Source organism: Danio rerio, chromosome 5 (assembly GCF_052040795.2).
Source record: "Danio rerio strain M-AB ecotype USA chromosome 5, GRCz13ab, whole genome shotgun sequence".
Classification (NCBI taxonomy): domain Eukaryota; kingdom Metazoa; phylum Chordata; class Actinopteri; order Cypriniformes; family Danionidae; genus Danio; species Danio rerio.
Genome location: NC_141025.1, coordinates 57,122,237 through 57,146,966, shown reverse-complemented (window position 1 = coordinate 57,146,966; position 24,730 = coordinate 57,122,237). Strand labels below are relative to the sequence as shown.

The 24,730-nt window shown below is 35.0% G+C and overlaps 1 protein-coding gene across 1 annotated transcript in view; it reads right to left on the bottom strand.

Moving 5' to 3' along the window:
• The window catches only part of setbp1 (SET binding protein 1), a 98,910-nt gene extending 77,075 nt beyond the window's left edge, over positions 1 to 21,835 (bottom strand). The window contains exon 1 of the mRNA XM_087254166.1: positions 21,355 to 21,835. The gene's annotated coding sequence lies outside the window, so the exon portion shown is untranslated. The remainder of the gene's footprint in view (positions 1 to 21,354) is intronic.
• Between the last annotated feature and the right edge of the window lie 2,895 nt (positions 21,836 to 24,730).

The following is a 24,730-nucleotide window of genomic DNA, read 5'->3' as shown; positions in this document are numbered from 1 at the left end:
CCACAAGTAAATCTGGTTGTTCGCATAGCCAGTCAATAAGCAAGTCTAGAGATTTTTCTTGAATTAGTGTTTCCTGGTTGTGCAAGCCTAATCCATACGCTCAAACATAATGCCCCTTACACAATACTAAACCTCAACACCCGGTTTATGTAACAGAAATCCCTGTCTGGCAAAGTGGGCACGCAAACAGCATGCTAATTGTACAAGAAAACAGTCGGCTCATAAACAGGTTTATTATTATAACAAATACGCCCCGGGCAGACCATGGGTAACTACAACACAGAAAGCAGTTCCATGTCAGCCTGTGGCAGACTCAAAGAGGGGATATATTCAGACGCTCGTACTCAAGGGGCTCCTGCCCTCTTTTCTGTTGCATCTCAATTAAGATGATCAGAGCAATGGGGGGCAATTATCTGAAGGAATTCAGATCAGCTCAACAAAGTCAACTGAACTGGGTTAACAATGACATATTATTGAAGAAAATCAATCAAATGCCTGGTGTCTTAATAGTTATTGAAAATTCACAATGTAATTGTTACCCGGCCTCATATTTAATAAAGCCTTTGAGAATTACTCATAAGAACAGCGCTAGAAATTAGCTTAGGAGTAAAAAAACTTAATACTCTAAGCAGCACATAAAACTTAAAAGTCATCTCAGTCATAATTTGAAGGTAATTTTAGAAGTAATTCACAACACTTTGCTGTGCCACAAACAATTTTTAAGTAATGACATAAGCATGGATCAATCTCTGAGTAGATTTCTTTAATTACCTCAATGAATGGTGAATTCCTAAGAGGAGTTTACATTCAACAGATTTGACAAAAAAAAAAAGAATTTTTTAAAATATATTATTATATTCATTCATTCATTTTTTTTCCGCCTTGTCACTTTTTTAATCTGGGATCACCACAGCGGAATGAATCAGCAACTTATCCAGCACATGTTTTATGCAGCAAATGCCCTTCCAGCACATTCTCCCTTTTTGTCATCAGAGGGGAAAGCCCCGCCCACTAGTGATGATCTCTCCCTCATTAGCATAGATGGCCCTGAGTAAAAAGCGGCCAACCACCATTAAGGGCTCTATTTTGACGATCCATGCGCAAAGTCCAAAGCGCAGGGCGCAAACGCATTAAGGGCAAGTCAGAATCCACTTTTGCTATTTTAAGGACGGAAAAATCCACTTTGCTGCGCATGGTCTAATGATATGGTCCTATGATAGGGCCCTAAGAGTTTACCTGCTAAAGGTAACATGCAACATGTGGTCTTTTATGATGCACAAATGAACACCAGAGACTCTATAGACTACCCAGGGCTCGAAATGAACATTTTTACTTGGTAGCACCGGTGCTCCCAACTTCAAAAATTTAGGAGCACCAGAAAAAATTTAGGAGCACCAGAAAAAATTTAGGAGCACCCACCAAAAATGATTGAGCACCGCTGCAAATTGTATTTTAAGGGATTTATTGTATTTTAAAACAACATTAATTAGGACTAACAAAAACCAGAAACTATAACTAATGCTGAGATGAATTATTGATATTTGTGTACAATAATTCCAAAATGAATGTCGAATAATTATAAGATATTAATGATGATGAAAATGACACTAATAGTAACAATGAATTACATTTGTCATCATCATGCTGCCTTGAATGTGCTTGAATGCAAGTTATCTGCTATAAAAAGTCTGTTACTTTATGAAAAATAAATGTATAGTTTGCATCAAACAAAAATGAAGCATTGCAGTAAGAAATATTTATTTTGTACTGCTGTTTATATATGCATGTCAGTTTAATAAATAATATTTCTGCTACAAAACAAACAAAAGATTGTAATAAATAATTCAATTCAAGGCTGAAAGCTGCAAAACAGTCATCAGTAACTAAATAAAAATAATAATATACACCTCAAAAAAGAATAGAGAAAAGAAAGTAAGTAAAGTCTCACTTCTATCACTCTTTAAAAGTTTTGGTTTCAGTTTGTGTCAATTTAAATGTTCAGTCTGAGCTGATTTTCATTTTTCTTTGTTAGTGGAAAAGCAGGCGAGTTAGCCGACCTAATTTATGAACAGGATTCTTGCGATGACCAGCGACGCAATACCGCTGTTTGTTATGAGCCGCAGTTTCAGTGTAAACTTAGTAAAGGCGAGCTTATTTAGCGATGATATGTACAGTATCAGATTTGACTTTTAGCGGACATTTGCGCTGAACACGCAGTGAATGAAACGCATCGAGATTCAGGCGCTTTCTCCGAAAAGCACGTACTCGATTGATCTCAGCTGAAGGATCAATATTCACGACATGTCATGATTGCTCTTATCTGCACCTCAACTTTAGGTGGGGTTTGCAAACCTGTGTGCTTTAAGTTTTCACTCTTCAGCCGTTTACATTTCCCGTGGTCATAAGACAGCGGAATACCTTGAGTGATTGACAGCTTATAAAAACCAATATAGCAGCAGGGAAGAGCGATTTAGCACGTTTTTAGAAAAAATCAAAACAGGTCGCACTTCAACCATTATCTGCAGTCGCACTAATGCTCCCATACCCAGCTAACATAAGACCAGCGGGCCACTGGCGGCCCGCCGGCGGCAAAGTCGGCGGTCCACTGGCGGGCGCCGCCCGCGGTCCACCGTCAATTTGCTCATCGTTATTCCAGCGGCCCACCATCGGCTCCCGCCGCTTTTCCGACGGTGGTCCGCCATCGGACCGCTGGTTTTAAATAAGTGTCTGCTGGCGGCCCGCGGTCGGTCCACATGTCATTTTTAAATATTATATTAGCCTTTACAATTGTATTCAATATAAATATGTCCAATAATGAAATCAAGTACAAAATACTTAATCATTATAACATTTATTTATAATACTGCATAACGAACATACATTAAACACTTAATGAAATGTTTCAAAAACACATACGTTAACAAATATAACAAAATAAATGTAAAATACATATAAAATACATACAAATATAATATAACAACATACATACAACAGTTACATTTTACAGTAGTTTTATAAGTAATGTTAATGGTTTAAATATGAACTAATATGAACAATACCTGTACAGCATAATTTATGTACAGCATTTACTAATGCATTAATAAAATCAGTCATGCTTGTTAACATTAGTTAATACATTGCGAGTAACCATAAATAAACAATTAACAACTTTTTATCATTTACCAACATTAGCAAAGATGAATAAATACTGTAATAAATGTATTGTTTATTATGTCAGTAAATACATTAAATAAAACATACAACCTTATTGTAAAGTGGTAGCCATTCAACAATGAGTTTTCTATAATAAAGACAAACTTTGAGACTTCTCATTATAAAAATAAACTATTAAAAAATTAGTATTATTTATATTTTAACATTATTATAATTATTTATTATAATATTATATTAAATTATAACATTCTTATGACATTTAACGTTATTATAAATAACATAAAAATAAATTACATTGCAAATTAATATTAACATATTACAATAAATGTAAACGTGCATTATTATTACAAAATCAAACTAAAACATCTGGAGGTTATTAATAAGACTGTCACCTCACAGCAAAAAGGTTGCTGGTATGAGTCCCGGCTGGGTCCGCTGGCATTTCTGTGTGGAGTTTGCATGTTCTCCCTGTTTTGGTGTGGGTTTCCACCACAGTCCAAACACTTGTGCTATAGGTGAATTTGAACATAGTGTAGAAGTGTCTGTGAATACGAGAGTGTATGGGTGTTTCACAGTGCTGGGTTGCAGCTGGAAGGCTGTGTAAAACATATGCCAAAGTAATATCCAGTTCCTTACGCTGTGGCGACCCCTGATATTAAGCTGAAGGAAAATGCAGGTTCTTTTGTCTGCCCCCTCATGATTAGCAGATCCTAATAAAAATGTCTTTGAGGTTCCTTCCGCTGTCTCTCTTGTAGCAGGCTTCTTTCTTATCCTGAAATAACAGAATCATCAGTCATTATTTTTGTCCATCATCAGTAACTAGATCATTATTGACATTAATATTTGTATTTTTTATTGTCTTTTTATTGGACATCAAGACTGCATTGATTTGATCGATAACATTAATTTACAGTTTAAAAGTAACACTGAAATATTATTAGTTTAAAATAATGATTTTTAATTTCAATACATTGTAAATGGTCCATTTGAGTATTAATAGACTGTCTGCTTAATATCTGTTGATTCTGCTCCTTCAACAGACATTAACTGACCCTAACCCTAACCCTTAATTTACCAAGTACATGTCAACTTACACCAACCCTAACCGCAACCCTAACAGTCTACTTATAATCTAATGAGAATTAGATGGCATTTAGATGCAATGCAGCTTAAATTCAACAGACCATTAAAATAAAATGTGACCATATATTTTATTAATGTGAGGTCAAAGCTGATTTGTTAGCATCATTACTTTAGTGTCAGATGATCCTTCAGAAATCATTCTAATAGGCTAATTTGTTTGATGCAGTTGATATTAATATTAACATTAATAAAAGTAATCATTGGGAATACTTTTAAGTGACACTATAATATTACTTACCTTGAATGAAGTCTGGCAAGGAAAAACAAAGTGGTAGAGTGAGTAGAGGACGATCCAAAATCTAGAAAGAAGTAATAATATATATATATATTACTAACACATTTTAAGAAATGGATACTTGTATTAAACAAGGGTGCATAAAACTGATCAGAAGAGAGTTAAGATTTCTGATTCAAATACTTTTCAATTTAAACTTTCTATTCAACAATGAATCCTGAAATAACAAAACATGATAAAAATAAGAAATCTTGCTTGATCAGCAGCAAATTATGAATACAATTTTACATTTTGGACTGGAGCACTGACGCTGTAAATTCAGCATTGAGAAAAGCAATGTAAAAAATTGTTTAAAACCACTCACTTATGTTTGGATGTCAAAACTAAAATAACTGCAATCAAGACATGTATCAGATGCATGATAATGTAGGGATTTCATATAAAAATGCACATGAATCTATTTAACAGTTAATTATAGTCTTACCTGTGTTTCCTCCAGCTCAGTGATTAGCTCCCTTCATATTGGCTCTTCTCTTCTGTTGTAGGGGTAATTTTGTCACTCCTGAAACCACAGAGCACTTTTTAAAATTAATATTAGTTTACATTACTGTGAAATATCAAAGTAACACATATGTACTAACTTTAACATTTTAATTCGCTCTTGTTGACAGTACAGTGCTTATTTTAGGCTAAATAAAGTAGACTACCTCCAATAAAACATTGTCAAACCTCTCCTCTACACATAAAATGTAATTAAAAGCCAACACTTTTATAAACAATAGCTAGCCTAATGCTAACGTTACCTCTGCTAAAACTCTAACGGACTTTTTCCAAAGACACAACAGTCTCTATAAAAAACATTTTCAACCGAAATATGTCAATTACCAGTAAGAAAAGTGTCAGAAACAGTTATATGTAACATTTGCGTGATTTTAGCGACTAAACTTACCTGAAATTAGTGAAAACTGCCGCATGAGAGAAGTGCTGTTGACGGTCAGGTGTCGTGTCGTTGCTCCGTTTCCATGACAACGCTCTCTGCTGCAGTGCTTGAATGGGGCTCGGTAATGGACACTTTAAAGTCACGCAGCATTTACATAAACATTTAAACAATTCATAAACATATTAAATAATGACACTTAATATTAAATCTTGATTTTTAAACTTAATTTTGTTTTGTTTTAATAATAACCTGTTATATTTAAAACCTCTTGTAGTTTTATTTACTAAACTTTGCTTTTATTAATAACTATATTTTTATTTAGTGCCTCATTCGTTTAAAATGTAAAAAGTGTTAAACACAAGTACTTATATCAGGTACAGAACAGCCAACAACATTAAAAACATCACTGGGTGGGCCATCGGTTAGCCACTGGTGTCCAGACGGCGGTCCACCCACGGTAATCCGCTGGTGGCGTGCCACCCAAAAAACGCCGGTGGGCCGACATAACTTTTAGAATGGGCGGCTTGCCGCTGGTAAGCAGACGGCGGTCCGCCCATATCAAGCCGCTGAATTTGTGCCGACCAAAAAACGCAGACGGTCCGCCAACTCATTGTTTGCTGGGTATATATTATGAGGTCGCAGAGATTATTTTTCGGGCGCATATGCGACCAAAATGGTCGCAATTTCGAGCCCTGCTACCTACTTCCGAGACACTTCTTTTCACATTTCAGATTTTTACAGAGATAACAATATAACTTTAGGTGCATCCCAAATCGTATACTTAGGCACTATTCTATGCCATTTTATAACATAAATAGCAGTGGAGTAAAGTAACTAATTACAAAAACTTAAATAACGGTAATTGAGTAGTTTTTTCTCAGGAATTGTAATTTACTAAGTAGTTTTAAAAATTTGTACTTTCACTTTCCCTTGAGTACATTTTTAGTGCGGCATTGGTACTTTTACTCCACTACTTTCCTTCAACCTCCAGTCACTACTTCATTTTTTCTTGTCTATGGGGATCAGAAAAATCAGTCCAGTGATTCCTGTCCAATATAATCGGGCAGGTAAATCACATCATAATGAACTACCTCATGACATGCTTTATAATTGCAGAAAACTGTTTGGAAGCATTAAAATTGTCCAAGAAGATCCAAAATCTTTACACGCATTGACCCAAAGATTGTTTAGATCAGGGATGGCCAACTCTGTTTCTGGAGAGGACCTACCTGCAGATTTCAGTTGCTATCCATATCATACACACCTGAACCAATTAATTAGGACCTGAACACCACGTGATAATTACAGGCAGGTGTGTTTGATATGGGTTGCAACTGAAATCTGCAGGAAGGTAGCTCTACAGGAACAGAGTTGGCCACCCCATGGTTTAGATGCATGTCATTGATGAGAAGATGACAAACGTTTATTGTATGATGACCGAAATGGCCTTAAACACCCAGCAGGCACAAAACGTCAACATGCCTTCAGATTGGCTATGTACCCTAACCTCATGGGGACATTACATTTTGTTTGGAAATAAAAATCAGGTTGACGTCAGAACTTCAATGTCCAAAACTGTCCACATACATGCACAAATTACATGTAAAAGCATCAGCTCACAACTCACAACTCACTATTCTTGAGTACTTTTGAAATGTCTACTTTTTACTCATACTTTGAGTGATATTTACAACAAATACTTTTACTCTACTTGAACTACATTTTTAGGCAAGTAATGGTACTTTTACTTGAGTATGATTTTTCTTTATGACTTTTTCCACCACTGATAAATAGTATAAGCAGTTCATTCACACTGCAATGTTCACACTGAAGTGTACTTGAAATACCTGAATGATGTACTTATTCAACCATTAAAAAGAAGTGTAGATTGTTGAACACGTCACAGCCGCCGATTTGTTTACTTGCGAAAGGGGCGGAGCTATCGGACACTGATGTTGAATTACTGTTATTTATTTTGGATTGTGCAAGTGAAATTCCCCTGTGTGAGTGATTATGCTGTCTCCCAATGATGAATATGGTTATATTCCTGCCAGGCTCTTTTTGGTAGTATGGTCATTTATTTCACTAATTTGGCAACAGTCTAGGACATCTGGGAAACAGTTTAAATTTACGGTTAGTAAAAAAACATTAGAGTTTATTTTTTGATGTTACTAAATTCATATGCTATACCACTGAGTGTGTGAGTGCAGAAGTGCATAGTGTACAGTGTGCTATTTGGGATGAAATAATTAACCAATTTATATCTGCCACTATGGTGATGCACAGGCATTTGTAACTCCATCAAAATCTTATTTAAATTTAAATTTAAATTGACAGTCACCAAAATGGCACAATTTAGATCAAAGCCTAAGGTGGCAGTTTCAGAGTGTTATAAATTGAGCTGAAACTTCAAATACACACTTTAAAAGACGTCCGCAACTTATTTTACATCTTGTAAAAAGGGACACAATAGGTCACCCTAAATACAACAGTAAAGCCAGCGTGTGGTTATTAAGGATGGGATGGTATAAGACTCTGCGGTATGATTACAATATCACAGATTCACGGTATTGCGATTACTGCTCTAAAATATATATTTTTTAAAACTCTGGGTAAAAAAATAAAGACATTTTAGCCTTTGAAAACAATATATTCTATTTTATAAAAAAAACTTTACAATATTTTAGAGCAGTAAACAAGTTAGGCTATATAATTCAAATAAATCACAGACATTGCTGTCTTCATTTATTTTAAAAACACAGATTTCTTTACAATTTAAAACACCATCTTTGGATATATTTTTTTCCTGCTGGAGATACTGATGTCCTAAAAAATTGTAAATAAAAAATCTTATATATACCTTAGGAACAGTATTACAGAAAATTTTGGCAGTGTTAAAACCTTGAGTTTCCAAACCGCAGTATACATTGAAAACGGTTATCGTTCTATGCTTAGTGGTTAATGGCGAAAGGCTGCAAAACAATAAAGTTTGATTAACTGTTTATCATAAAACATTATAAAAGTATTATTACTCTCTCCAGAAAGAATTGTGCATGAATTTGTGCCCAATGCCTCGGTGCAGCGCAACAATTCCATAGGTGAATGGGCCATTACATCTTTGTTGCTGACAGAAGAATAAAATTTGGAGATTATATTTTGGCCAAAACAAAATTTTTTCAACTCAATTCAATTCAATTCATACTCTGAAGAGCTAAATAATATCTGAAGCTACTTAACGTCCTGAACAGTTATATTGTAATAAATTGTTAACAAGATGTAGCGTCTTTGACAGCATGTTCTAAAAGTTTTGTACTGACACAATTTGCAGCCAGGTGTCAAGTCTGTGTGCTGTGGTGAGAGGATTCCTCTCTGTCCCAGTCCCTTTTAAGGCCATGAACGGAGGAGAGCAGGCATGAGGTACACTCACAAATAGCCTTGCCAAACAACCACATGCTCACACTTTGTTGAGGTCCTGTGGTAAACACACAGGAAACTCAAAGCAACTCTATCGTTCTCTTTTTGATGGCATATCAAACAGACAGTCTTTTGACAGCCAAATTGATGACAGCATCAATTTAAACTCATTTAAGATAATACTGTTGATTGTCATGTTTTTTTCTCTTTTTTTGCATCCACAAAGTCCTTTGATTATAATTCTAACTTCAAAGAGCAGCTGTATCACAAAGAGGCCTTCAGTTTACGCATGTTATGTTCTGTTCATTAAGGTGTCAAAATGAGAGCTGTACTATAAAGTTAAACAAGCAACATCATTTCTTTATTTAAATGTCAATTTATTTAAAATGCCATGCAGAGACATCTATAGAAATTAAAAGATATGATCCAATCAAATTATGAGTCCTTTAGCAAACTTCACGATTATCACAATTATTATACATTCATTCATATCAAAACACTATTAATTTATTAAATCACATTCGTTAATATAATATAATTAATAATAGAATCATAAAAATAAAAGCAAACACAAATCTATTTCAATCTTTGGATTTAAAGAAAAGTAAAAAAGGGTTTTGTTTTAAAGACAAATAATCATTCATTCATTCATTTTTCATTATTAATCAGGGGTCTCCACAGCGGAATGAACCACCAACCTACCCAGCATATGTTTTACTCTGTGGATGCCATTCCAGCCTCAGTCCCAACACTGGGAAACAGCCATACACTCTCACACACATACACTACAGCCAATTAAGCTTATTCAGTTCACCTATACCACATGTGTTTGGACTTACAAGGAAAAACCCACGTGAACAATTAAGGGGAGAACATGCAAACTCCACACAGAAATGCCAACTGACCCAGCCGAGTATCGAACCAGCGACCTTCTTGCTGTATGGCGATCGTGCTACCTACTGTGCCACCGTGACGTCCAATATAAATAATAACACTAAAAATAAATTATTTTTATGTTTTTGTCTATTTTATTTAAGATTAAATAAAAGCTACAAGAAAACAAACTTCAAAGGTGGAAGGCTCTTGATCAGCTATAGTAAATAAACCTTTTTCTTTCTTTAATCATTCGTTTAAACTTTTACATTACATTTGTGATAAATAGGTGCTTGTGTCGCTTAGTGTTAGCATGCGTTAAATGAAACTACATTTACAAGTCCAAAGTGCAAAATTGTGAGCCAGGCAATCAAGTCAAATGTGAAAGCAGCAGCTGATTGTGCGAACCCGCATATAGGCATCTGAGACACATTAATATATAAATCACATATTGTAAATAAAAGTTTATGTTTACATGTTAAAGACATAAAAACACATCAATAGCACATCCCTACAATAATTGAGGGATTCAGTGACCAATCAACAAGTTAAGGACAGAAACAACTCTCTGTTCTCTATCCAGTTTGACCAATATGTGAAATGCATTTATCATGACTGCATTTTAACAGCAAATGGAACACCAGAAACAGTGCCCATAGCTACCAGTCTTTAACTTTATTATAGGACTGGGCAATTCACAGATTGAAAATGCAAATGCGTCTTCTCAAGGAAGTGCAGTGTGATTTGTAGTAAATCTCAGCAAAGCTAGAGCAAATACCATATACCAACCTCCCGCTCTCCCTCATGAAGCAAATAGGGAAGTAAATGAAACTGCAGTTCATCGAAATTCCACTAGGCCTGGCTTCAAAATAAAGCAGATTTCTATTGACCCTACTTTTGAAACGGGCAACTTTACAGCAGAAAAAGGTTTTTACAGGCTGTTACAAAAACAATTTTGGTTCATACAGTTAATATTACCCTTCATGACAATTGTGAGGGGATGATTTTTTTATCTCATCCGTTTCCTTTATATTAAGTCTGCATAATTATAATTGCCACTTTAGGACAACTAAGTCTCGCTGGTCACCGGTAGTTCACCTCAGCTGATTCCGGCTGATTAGCTGCTGAACTCGGCATATACATTGTATTTTTGTTTTGCTATATATGGTTTTACACAGTCAATTGCCTTTTGGAATTATTTCTTACAGTTATAAGATGATATGGCACAAACCACTCATGTGGCCTCTAATTCCCAGGTCAGTAAAATTATATAACGTTACTTATACCATCTCTTTTAATCTATTTGTTTTATTTAAGATCAGTTATATTTTTCTTTAGAACTTAAATGCATTTCAGAATCTGACAGATTGATTAGCTGTAGGCTATAGTATAGTCATCTGAAACATTGTCATACACTCAAAAATATATATTTTTTTGCTTGTTCAAACTACCTAATTAAAATGAGCTAAAACAACACAATTTTTGAGATTTCATTGGAAACTTAATTTTTTATGTTCAATTCACATTCATTTGTTAAAAGTGTTGAGTTAACTTAATCGATTTGTGTTGGGTCAACATGAATGAATTATGTGGAACTCTCCATTTTTTTACAGTGTACAGTGTTATGCCTGGATTTCATAAATAGCCTTGCATTGACTAACACAGACTAGTATTTGGTATTTGGAAGTTATTCGCATTTTCCTCCAGTACAAAAACATAAGAACAATGCTTAGTGGCTCAATGTATTAAAACGGTGCTTTTAAAAGACTAAACATTTAATTGATATAGTACACAACCAAGCAAATCTGGTCAAAATGTAAAGGAGTTGCAGGTAATAAAGTATTAAGTGTTTCTCCCAAAGAAAAGAAGATCTAAGAAAAATGCTACCAGTCATCTGTAGCTTTGCTCACGCTTCACCTGCCCTTGTTTGGTATCCCCCAGTCGGTGCGATGACATGAAAACAAAATGGCGATGGTTGGCCACACCTACTTTTAGCTTCTTTTGCGTTCTTCAGAAACCGAATGGGTGACGTCACAGATACTACGTCCATATCTTTTACATTCTATGCTTAATACACATAAATATTGGCAAAATACCAGTTGCTGAATAAACAGAAGATTTCACTGCTTTCATGAATTAATGAACACACAACTGTGGAAAAGTCTCACAGAAGTATTTATTTTAAACACTTGACTGTAGTTTTAAGATGAATTTGGAGTAAAATCATGTTATAATATGTTGTAATTTCATGTGCATTTACTATAGTCATACTTTATTAAGAAGCTGTCAATCAAATTGAAAGATAAAACAAGATACTATGAGTATAAGTAGGCTAGAGCTGCACAATTCTGGCTAAAATGAGAATCACGCTTTCTTTGCTTAAAATTAAGATCACGATTTTAATCTCATAATTCTGTAGATGTAAAATAAATAGTTAATACAAGTAGACTATTATTATTGCTATTCTCAAACATATGGTAAAACAACAATAATAATATTAGGCCTATGTGTAGATCTACTGTTGGTTAAAATGCTCAATTTTGTTTAGACATCGAATGGTGGATTTAAACAGACTTCAAATATGTCCTGGTTGGTAATTCAATAGTGATGACACCATTATTATCATTGAAAACATTATTAGACAATTTTTTGTCACTGGTAAAATGAAACATTTGTCATTTTCAGATTCCCTCTCTTGCATTATATTCAACTTTATTAAGGCTAGAGTAGTTATACTGACCCTCTGTATTCGCTACCAAAAGAAACATATCAAATGCTTGTCGTAATCATAACTCCAAATTCCGATGATCATTTAAATGATGTGCGCGCCGATTTCACTTTCACTTCCGTGTGTGTTCATGTTATAGCTGCCGTCACTCTGAGAAAAAAAATACATCCAAATCATACTTTCCGTGCGGCTCTCAAACAATCACTCAGTGTAATAAACTGAATGTTATTCACAGCTTTATTACCTGTTATTTACAGCCTATATGGGTTTTGTTCACTAAAGTAGACATGGCAGCACACTCATGCTTTCTCTCTGGTAAACAAACAGTGCGTCAGCTCATGCGTGATTTTGCGGCTGTGAATACACCATTACATTAAGACAAAAATTCTATTTTTGGGTGAAATATACCTAATAAATACAGTATGTGACACTTTAAACACCATTTAGAGGTGTCCATGTAGCTAAGCAAAGTAAAACAATGTTAAGATTTGTGAGCCCACCTTTACGCTTCTCTCCTGAGAGATCGCAATCTCTCTTCGACTAACCGTCCTACAGTAGGCGCAAGAAAATCGCCTTGATTTAGTCGTTTACGTTCTCCACTTAGCATTTCTAGCTATTAGGTTATAACACAGAACTGTTAAAAAGGGTAGGTAAATGAAGTACAAAACAAGTGATCATAAAGAAAAAAGAATAATATTTTATATAATAAGATTCTGAATCTGAGATCCCATAAATCAGTCATCTGACACCCTCTCCTTTGTTTTTTTGTTTTTCTTTTGTGTTTTACTTTCGCTCAAGTTCAAGGAGTTTGTATTTCAAATATAGACTAATATAGACTTTCTCTCTAGACAAAGTGAAACCACTCGCGCTTCTGCTTTTCTTACGTCATTCTGCTCTTCTTGGCTTTGTGGCTGTTCATCAAGATGAATACAAGTTTTTTTTGAGCTCAAGTTGAACATGCTCATTACTATATGAAGAGTTCAGATGCAAAAATCTTCAAGTGCCATCTGAAATTTCCATAGAAAATGAACATTTTTCTCAGTCTTTCAACAATCTTTGTTCAAGTTGAGATATTTCACATTAAAGACCAGGAAAAAGACTTATTCTTTGCCATGAAAGTGATATTACTAAACATACACACAGGAGCCTGATAAATATGCTCATTTTTGAGGAAAATTTCACACCGCATTTAGAGGTTTTTGCATCTAAAGTCTTCATCTATTCACACACACACACACATATATATATATATATATATATATATATATATATATATATATATATATATATATATATATATATATATATATATTAGGGGTGTCACGATTTCGATTTTTAATCGAAATCGATCGAAATTTATGCTCAACTTCGATTATCGAATCAAAAAATAGTATCTTCGATGCTGCCACGCCCCCATGTCACGTTAACTTGGCTTGCCAAGCGGGAAAAAAACATGCTTGTTTAAGTGCTTGTTAAACTGCAGACGCAGGAGACCCGTCGACAGAACTTAAACCCTCTCCTCTTTCAATGAAGTCGCCGGTGTGGAAGTATTTTGGATTTCCAGTTAGTTATGTTGACAACGTTCGTGTAGTCGACAAAAAAAATCACAGTTTGCAAGCTCTGCTATGTACGTATTACAGTTGGGATGATAGACGATAGGCGCATCGCGATCCTCTGCCCCGCACCCGTTGCAAATCCGCTCGGGAAATATACACACTCAGGCCCTGTTTACACTAATATGTCTTTGCTTTTAAAAAGCATTTTAGAACGACAACAATCCACATCCACACTGGTGTGTAGCATTTCTGAGCAGCCCTCCTTCCTCACTACCGCTGAAAACATACATCACGTGACCACACACACTCATTCACACACAGATATAGACGCACACACATTGTCATGCGCTCGAGACAGCGGGTCAAGGCAGTTAGCGAGTCAGTAGACTGCTTCCATCTTTTACTTTCACACAAGTACTTAGTCATTTTAGCGAACACCTTAGGTACTGTTGGCTGGTTATAACAACACAGATCACTGCCTATTCACGAGTCCCGCAGAAAAAAGTGATTGACAGGTTGTAATTATGTGTGTAACTTACCTTTATTCATTTACTGTATGATTTGTTTATGGGTAAAACAAAGACCATGCAAGTCAGGTAGTTTAAATGGTAGGCTACTAATAATTAATTTGTTGTTCATAATCGAAAATCGAATCGAATCGTGACTTTAGAATCGAAAATATAATCGAATCGAGGATTTGTGACACCCTTTATATATATATATATATATATATATATATATATATATATATATATATATATATATATATATATATATATATATATATATATTATAATATATATAATATAATATATATTAATTAATTAATTATTCATAATCGAAAATCGAATCGAATCGAATCGTGACTTTAGAATCGAAAATATAATCGAATCGAGGATTTGTGACACCCTTAATATATATATATATATATATATATATATATATATATATATATATATATATATATATATATATATATATATATATATATATATCAACTGTGTATTTAAAAATGGCGCTTCCTTTTTATTCTCCTGGCTTGTATTTGTGCTACTGACGTTTCTCTGTAAACCAATAGCATTCAGCTTCGCCTTTTGTGACCTTTTTGTTGTGCTAGGTACCCTTTTTAAAAGGGTACCCAAAAAGTGGTATGGTACGGTTTGCTTTTTTAATATCTTTTAACAGTAGAATCAGGCATAAAAGAGTACAGACCCAAACCGTATCGTACCGTACCACTCAGTGGAAATCTCTTCTGGAACCTTTTCTTTTTAATCAATTAAAATATAAAGTGTAAACACTGGATACAGCTTCCATTCAATAAACGCACTGGTGAGAAACATCTGCCAGATGAATTTCCCACGGTGCTAAAGACAGCCATGATGAATAGATGTGCAGTCTATTTAATGGAGTTTCTATCAAGTGGATTTTTTCTGGAAAAACTTTATTTTGTCAGCTTAAATAAAAGAACACGCATGCTCACAGTAGCACACCATGTTGACCAGTCTGTACTTCTCCCTCACAAGCTGATTTTAGCTTGTGTTAAATCAAATAAGGCGTCTACTCTGGCTAACATCAACAGGACCCTCAGAAGTGGCACATGCCCTGCAGTTCACAAATGAAAGAAAACTTCACAATCATGGCCATGTTTGTTCAAGACAGACATCAATTGTCATTGCACGGCTGAATTACACACTCTATGTGCCATAGTGGCGGCTATGCTAAGTATATTCTACATCAATGGCAAACAAAAATAATCACTCACTGGTCACATAAGGCTGCTGGGATTAAAACAGAATAAAAGCAAATATGTCTGGTGTCTAAAAATCATGCTTTCTTGTCGAGTGCTTTGACTGGTCTGGTCATGGTGACACAGTAAAAGGAGAGCTTGACCACCATGTTAATTTCAAGGCCAGTTAGAAAATCTAATTTCTTCCATGGCTTAGCTGTCACAAAAGATAGCGCTAATTAGGCAAGGTGCAAAAACGACACGAGAGGCAAGGCTAAAATTATCTTCATAAGGCAGTAATCTGAATAAAATTAAACTACAAATACCGTCAGTATTGTGAACTTTAAATAATGTTCTTCACAAGACCTCAGTGTATTAATGTCTGGAACAACATGTAGGCAAACATTTAGCTTTGCGTTTAGGATTTTTTTAGTGCTAGTAAATGTTGACATGCATTATGTGAAGGATCACTTGATCACTGAGGTGGCATAAATTAACAGCAAACTTGATTTTTATATATTTTTTATTTTTATTGAATTATCCCATTTTACATTTATTAATAACTGTCATCCACAATTTTCACCAGTTTGCACTTTTCAAACAAGTCTGAGGTTTCAAGAAAAAGCAGTTCAGTCATATGTCATCAAAATGCTGTAAACATTTATTCACCCCGCTGTTATTGCAAACCCATAAGAATATTGAACCCAAATGAAGGCAACTTTTTTGCCTGAATTTAAAGGTCCCATGAAATTAAAATAAAGTTTTTTAGATGTTAATATTAGTATTATTCATTTTAGGACACCTATAAGCTAGTGTGCCCTCAAAACAGTGACAAAATTTTTGTTTAGAAGATATAAAACTGATGTAAACATGTAAAGCTATTAGTGTGTCACTTCCGCCCAAATGGATCAACGGTTTTATTCACGTCACCTCACACAACAGTTTCTCATCATATTATAACCAATCAAATCCTCTCTAGTATTTCACATGCCCCGCCCCCTTCAAAAAGCTTCTCATTTGCTTTTCATTTGATACACTTGAGCTCAACCAGTCCCCATAATCTTCTATTCCTACGCACAGGAAAGCGTCAGACCGGACACGCAAGCTTGTGCAACAAGTTTCGCAGTTCACTGCTTTGCAGAGTTCAAGCTTGGTGAGCTCTGACCTGCGAAATCGCATTACGTGACTGTGTGAGACCAATCGAGGATCAAAATTTGACCTCTTAGGACAGAAATGTAAAATATGGACCAATCGCTTGTTTTTTAAATGTCTAATCATCTTATTTAATCCCACCCCTTTTCACAGCGCCATACTACAGAATTTTACATGCTCAACCTCTAGTGCAGGGGTGGGCAAACTCAGTCCTGGAGGGCCAGTGTCCTGCACAAACTAACCTGCTTATAGATTTCTATTGACCTTGAAGACACTGATTAGCATGTTTAGGTGTGTTTGATTAGTGTTAGAGCTAAAGTCTGCAGTACACCGGCCCTCCAGGACAGAGTTTGCCCACCCTTGCTCTAGTGTGACCGCAGCATCACTGGCAAAGCAGTAATAAAACAATCCTATTGGCTGTTTTTTTTAAAGAGAGGAGCTACTATGTTCTACCCTCTTTTCGTGTTTCGTTTACGTCAAACATTAAATAAAAAAGCATTATTGAAGCACTTTACAGGTAGGGACATTTAAAGTGCATAAAAACAAAAGTTTCATAAAATTAAAAGTCTTGAATTGGGCAATGGTATCTGAATCTTCGGAAGACTTGGATAAGAAGGTTTGATTCATATGGATGGCTTAAATAATCTCTAAATGGATTTTGTAAAAACTTTTTGAAAGTTTTGGTGAACTTTCTTTCGATGGATATAAATTAATCAAATGTCATAAAAAATAACTGTTAGATAGTTGAAAGTCTTACAGGTTAGATATTTTTTAGGTAAATAAATAAATTATAAAAACAGGAAATGAAAACGCTTAGCAATGCTACACTTCATTTCAGACCTTATAAGGATGATATTTAATTACATCATGAGCATAATTAACAGAAAAACAACTCTGTTAACTGAAATCTTGCCTGAACTGTCAACTGCAGAGGGTCAATTTTACGGTATTTCATTTTAAAATTATATTGATTGCTAGTGGATATTATTTCATACTCTATTACAGATAAGAGGTGCAGATAAAATGCGATCTTATGCCCTTCTGAAATGTTACCTACTCAGCAACATCAAACTGAGGGTCAGTGCTTCACAACTACAGCATCACTGTATAAGATTCAAACTATTTCCATGCCTGTACTGATAGATTACTCAAATTTAAAGATCAAGCACAGATCAAACCCTACTCAATTAGCACTCTGAATTAGACTACTTCTAATACTGGCAAATTCTCCTTAGTCAACACAATCCCCAGTGCCAGATATACTAAGAAACTGAAACACATCTGATACCATCCCTCCCTGTCAAAGTTTCCAAACATGAAGTCAATCCCTCTTTTGCAGAAAGCCAGCAGTCTTGTCTTGTTTTCAAGTGAATGGATTTGAGCCAAAATGTAAATTTTAAATTGAGGAAAGATCTGAATTTCAACCGCAGCGAAAACAAAATGGCTGTAGTGAAAAAAATAAAAATGGAACAGCCCTCCTCCCGCTGTAGCTCGCTGCCAAAAGGTGTTCTTGTTCTGATATTTGGTTTGGAACGACTGCCAAAAATTAGATATGTCCTTGGATATCTCCCTCTTTCCTTTGTCTCCTGTCAGGACTTGGCCGTCATCCAGTGCAACTAGCCATAGCCAGGAACAGAGGGAGCTCCATTCACACACATAAACATCACTTTGGATTTATCCTTTGCTCAAATACTGTGGTTCTTTTGTGTAATAGTATACTCGGCATATACAATAGCTTTTCTGGAATCTTTTTGTGGGCCAGCGCTCCATAAGTAGATGTGTTTGTGTTTTGATAAACATGATCGGTCTCCTCATCTGACCTGGGTTTTTCCATTGGCTTTCCATGAAAAGATGAAGACCTGCTAACAGCTCTTCCATTTCGAAACAACTATAAAGAGATACTGTCATAGCTAGAACCACAGCATTCAAAATTAAGATTTTAAACTGTCCCACAGCTCCACAACCCACTTCTGACCATAAGCCATCAATTTAGTTCAGCTATTTTAGAAGGTCTAGGTGAGGACAAAGGTTTAGCCAATGCTTCTGAACAAACTCTAATGCAACCAAAGCATTGATTTTTCTTGATTCAGGCTAAATGCCAAACATGCATTTATATTCTGCTTCAGAAGGTCAGCGTGTGCCTGCTGAGGCATAAATATGGATATGCAACAACACTTTTGTACATTTGCTAAGAGAAGATGGAGGAATGGACATTTAAAAAAAAGTAATACCATCATATGTTATATCACACTTGTATGACTTTATTTCCCTGTGGAAAACAAAATAAGATACTTTGACTCTGTAGCCAAACATTAATATTGATGCCTTTCTGTAGCTTAAATGCTAGAGCATGGCAAAGGTTGTGGGTCCAATGCTTAGGGAAAGCAAGAACTGATGAATATGTACCTTCAAAGAATTTTGCTTTGTAGAAAATGTCTTCCAAATAGATACCTAATCAATTGTTTATGCTTTTGTTGAATTCATTAATTCAAATTAAATTTTACCAATAGCGTTTAATAGCACAATCTGTGCAGCAAACAACATTACCCATGATGCTGTGGAAAAATCTACCCCAATCAGAGTCAAAGCAAGTAAAGAGCGCCAAAAGAGGTCTTTAACTCCACCCACGCCTCTGAGGCAACGTGATAGGTGGGAACTGAGTTGGTCTCCCAACTCTCTCAAAAAGGCTGGGACTTGACTTTATTCCTGTTAGGATTTGATTGGATAGTTTACTAATTGCTTGTTATCTAATGTGAGAGACAGGTTGTTGGAGGTGATGTTGTCACATTAATATTCATGGTCTATTAAGGTCCATATGTAATAAAGGGTCAATAAAGGTTTGATCCATGAATGCGTCACTGCAAATGATCTCGCAGACTGGACCGTCTGTCAGGAAAGCAGCACGTTTGCAGTTTTCTCCAACAAATAAAATTAAGCAATGCTAGTGTTGTCTTCTATGATGTACTACACAAACAACTCTGTTAAATCTTATGTTTTAGTGTATCATGAGGCTTTTAAAACCCAAATTTCAAGAGCTGCACTTCTTGAATGGTTGGAAGTTCACAGTGCTGGTTGGAAATTTAGTTTGGAACTTGGGGAAACACTGAATCGTTGAATTATGTTTGTGAGAAATCTCCACAACAATTTGCTAACAATGCTTAGCTCTCTCTCTCTCTCTCTCTCTCTCTCTCTCTCTCTCATATATATATATATATATATATATATATATATATATATATATATATATATATATATATATATATATCAGATAGAGTTATCAGATATTGGCATTTTAAAATTCCATGTCGATATCATTTACATGAGAAAATGAACTGTGATCAATTAAAATACAGAAATTGATATTTAAGATTTTTTCAGTCCATTTTTATGGCTCAGTACTTCAATATAACCAATTTTCTAAAACACCAATAATTATGTCATTTATCACTACAACCTAGTGTTATCGTCTACATTTAAACACTGCATCATTTAATTAATAGTATAATGTTTAGTTTATTTGGTTTGTTTTGGGTTTCGAACAGAAAATCCTGGCCCAGGTCAAAAATGTTATCAAAATGCCTTTTTTGCAATTAGCCACAGATTTGCTCCAACCAAACCATTTAAAACACCATTTAAAATCTGATAGGCTAAATATAGAAAACATTAATAATAACTGCAACTCACGTTCTGAATAGTATCTGATCTTGGCAAATGTCAGCAAAGGGTAATTTGACCATGCAACCTTATGACAGATCAGATAGGAAACCTAACACTTAGGTCAACAGTTGCATCATTAACACAAAACGCTGAGGTGTCTCAAAACCTAGCGAGACTCTTTCTTGCCAGCATTCTAGGGAAACAAAACGCCCCAAAAAACGCGGTCTAGGTAGACAGCTAGTGAGGTTTTGTGACACATCCCGTCTGCGATGAGTAAGAAGAACACAAGTGACATGGAAAGCAAAGCCTACACGGTGGCTTATAGTGGAAATTACTATAGGCGCTTGACAGTGCAAACACACGCCTACTCTATCAGCGGGAAACTGATGCATGGCCACGATTACAGTAAATTACGCTGAATAATGCCTCTTCCTATGAATATGCCATTATATATCAGAACATACAGCTCAAGGTATTCTCCCAGTGTTGCAATTGCAGCTTCGGGGTGAGTTAGATAAAACATTCACCCTCTGTAGTAAATGAAACTGTTACTAATGATTTATTACTGATAATGGAGATTGAGTTTTGTTTATGTTGAACAATTCAGGCAATGCTGGCGGTGGTCTACCTTTTTCTTCAGGTAAAAAAGCTCTGCAGATTTTAAGTGCATCGCCTGTAACGTCACGTTAATCGCATGCCTCAGAAACAAAAATAAATAATCTGATCAAAATGGCATAGTGCTAAGGTTAAACTCACCCATTGCTGCTGCTGCTGCTGCTGCTGAAGTCTACGAGAGTAAATCCATTTACTAGATCATGACAAGCACTTTACAATCCCTCAAAACTCAAGCGGTTTTTTATCGCTTTAAAATGGCGTCAGTCCTAATCTCGAGTTGGATTTCTTTTTCGGGAGGAAAGAAATGAAGAGCGGTCGATCTGCGGTCGATGGGTGAAATGCGTCTGCAGATTCAGATGAAATGTGGACTGGAGCAGAAATATGGTGTACAGTCAGTCTCAGCACTGCATTGCTTCCCTCTCAAATCCTCAGGCTCGGGGGGAGGATCGAGCCTTCCCACTGCGGAGAAAACAAATCTGCTCTTACGATCCACAGTTATGTCCAAAGTCCTGCTTTCCGTGACTCGCCGGTCGTGCGGGGCAAATATATCCAGGAGAAACGCGGACTCCGGCGTTCCCGCGGCTGAACGTGTGTTGCTTCTGGACTTCAGCGAGTGTGATGTGACTCTTGCTGGACTCCCGCAGTAGTTTTTGATGGTTGGTGTGTGTGTGTGTGCTTCTGCTCTCTGAGTCTGATCTGGGCAAACGCTCTGACTGACAGACCTGTCCTGGCTGCTGCTCGCTCACCTGCGCCATCTACCTGTGGAACAAGATATCTATCTATCTATCTATCTATCTATCTATCTATCTATCTATCTATCTATCTATCTATCTATCTATCTATCTATCTATCTATCTATCTATCTATCTATCTATCTATCTATCTATCTATCTATCTGTCTATCTGTCTATCTGTCTATCTGTCTGTCTGTCTTGCTAAGCGTGTTGTATACAATTTTTATGTTTTTTTATTCATTATTTATTTGTTTGTTTGTTTATATTTTCAATTTTCAGTTTTAGTTTATATGTTTAATTACAGCATATTTGTATTTTTTATGCCTTTCTGCTTAAGCCCAAAATATGTTTTTTTTTTTTTTTTAATTTCTTATCTCACTTTCCAGAATATTTGTATTTTTTTGTATTTGTATAACAGTTTTTCTGGTTTTGTGTTTGCATAGAGCAATATATTTATTTGTCTGTTCACATGTTTGCTTGATTTGTTTATTTTGTCCACTTGGAAATGTATTGCTGAAAATGTATGTTTGTTTTTGCCATTTTTCTTCAGTACAACATGTTTATTTGTTAAATCAATCAAAATTCGGTTATTTATTTATTTATTCATTATTTATTTATTTATTATATTTTTACAGTTTTCTCTGTCGCTCTGGTGCGTTTCTTACAATACTACATTCGCAAAACAGTTAATGCATTTCTCAAAACATTTAGAACAAACTGCAAAACCTAGTTGATAACCTGCAAAAGCGTGTTACTTGATCAAAATGGAAAACTCATTCCTCAAAAGCAAGTATGTCAATGAAAGTGTCAGTGTCATCAAGATGAGAGTCCTGACACCATTGTTTATGAACAAGATAGTCAAATGGCTTTGTCATGTTTTCATTATGACAGTTTACTCTGTTAATGTAAAAAAGTCAGATGTAAGAGTCAGATTTTGGTGACACATCCTGAAAATGCTGAAGAAAGCACTACACTGCCATTTGAAAACTACAGTAAAGAAGTTACACAAGTAGTTTTTCTCAGTCGCTTTGGTGCATTTATCACAACACTAGTACATTTCTGCACAACAGTTAATGCATTTTCCAAAACAATTAGTACAAACCTCAAAACCTAGTTGATAACCTGCAAAAGCACGTTACAAGCTCAAAATGAATAGTGCATTCCTCAAAAGCAAGTATTTATGTCAGTAAAAGTATCAGTGTCATCAAAATGAAAAATCCTGACACCATTGTTGATGAACAAGATAGTCAAATGACTTTGTCATGTATTCATTATGACAGTTTACTCTCTACATTTTGATGTACATTACATCTGCATGAGGACCAATCAGGATCAGCCTAATTTTTTAATTTCGCCAGACTGCTCCATTGACGTCAGATTTTGGTGAGACTTCCAGAAAATGCTCAAGACAACACTATATACTATTTGCACAGCCATTTGAAAAACTACAGTAAAGTTAGACATCACTGCATTTAGTGAGGTATCTGAGTACAAGACACGAAATATGTATGTTTACTGTAACATTTTTACTGCATATACTCTTTACAATTCTAATTTATTCACAACATTGTGCAAAAGAATAAATACATTCTTATTTACAACAAACATAAAATTTCTTTGGGTAGAGCTGTGCACAACTGTAAACAATATTGCAGCGCATATCGGAACTGAACCTACAACATACACAGACAGGTGTGTAAATCAATCATGAAATTGTTAAATTTTGAAGACATTTACAGGAAAATAAATATTTTAATTTTTTTATATAAAATTAGCTCGACAGATTTTGACAACTAGTTCAACATTTTTGTATGTAATGAGTCAAGTAATGAAATGAGGACTATTAGTTTTATATGGAGTGACTATTCAGCATTCACAAGTTTAGTTTATTTTGACTGACATGACATAACCAAATGATAATGTTATAAATAGCGGAGAGTTGTATGAAAGCAATTGATGCATGTCCAAAAGCATTTGCAATTTGTTGGAAGGAATGAGAAACTGCTTCTAGGATGTGCACAAATTACTAAATGTTTTGAGAAATGCATAAACTGTTGTGCAAATGTAAATAGTGTTGTGAGAAATGCACCAAAGCCACTGAGAAACATAACGTTTCGTTGGGCAGAGCTGTGCACAACTCTAAACAATATTGCAGTACATATTGGAACTGAACCTACAACATACATAATGTAGGTCTGTAGATCATTCATGAAATTGTTCAATTTACAAGACATTTTCAGAGAAATATACATACATATATATATATATATATATATATATATATATATATATATATATATATATATATATATATATATATATATATATATATATATATATAAAAATTTGCTAGACAAATTTTGACAAGTTCAACATTTTTGTATGTAATGACTCAAGTAATGAAATGAGGACTATTAGTTTAATATGGAATGAATAATCAGTATTCGCGACATAAGCAGATGATAATGTTATAAAACAGCAAAGAGTTGTATGAAAGCAAATGATGCATATCCAAAAGCATTCACAATTTGTTGGAAGGAATGAGAAACTGCTACTATGATGTGCAAAAATGAATTATTGTTTTGAGAAATGCATTAACTGTTGTGCAAATGTTGTGCAAAGTCACTGAGAAAAACTGTAACAGTTGCTTATTTCACTATAATACACTTATTTTCTAGTTGTTTATTTTTCTACTTGACTGTTTGCTCAGAGCAATATATTTATTTGTCTGTTTGTGTGTTTGCTTGCTTTGTTGTTTATTTTGTCCGTTTGGAAATGTATTG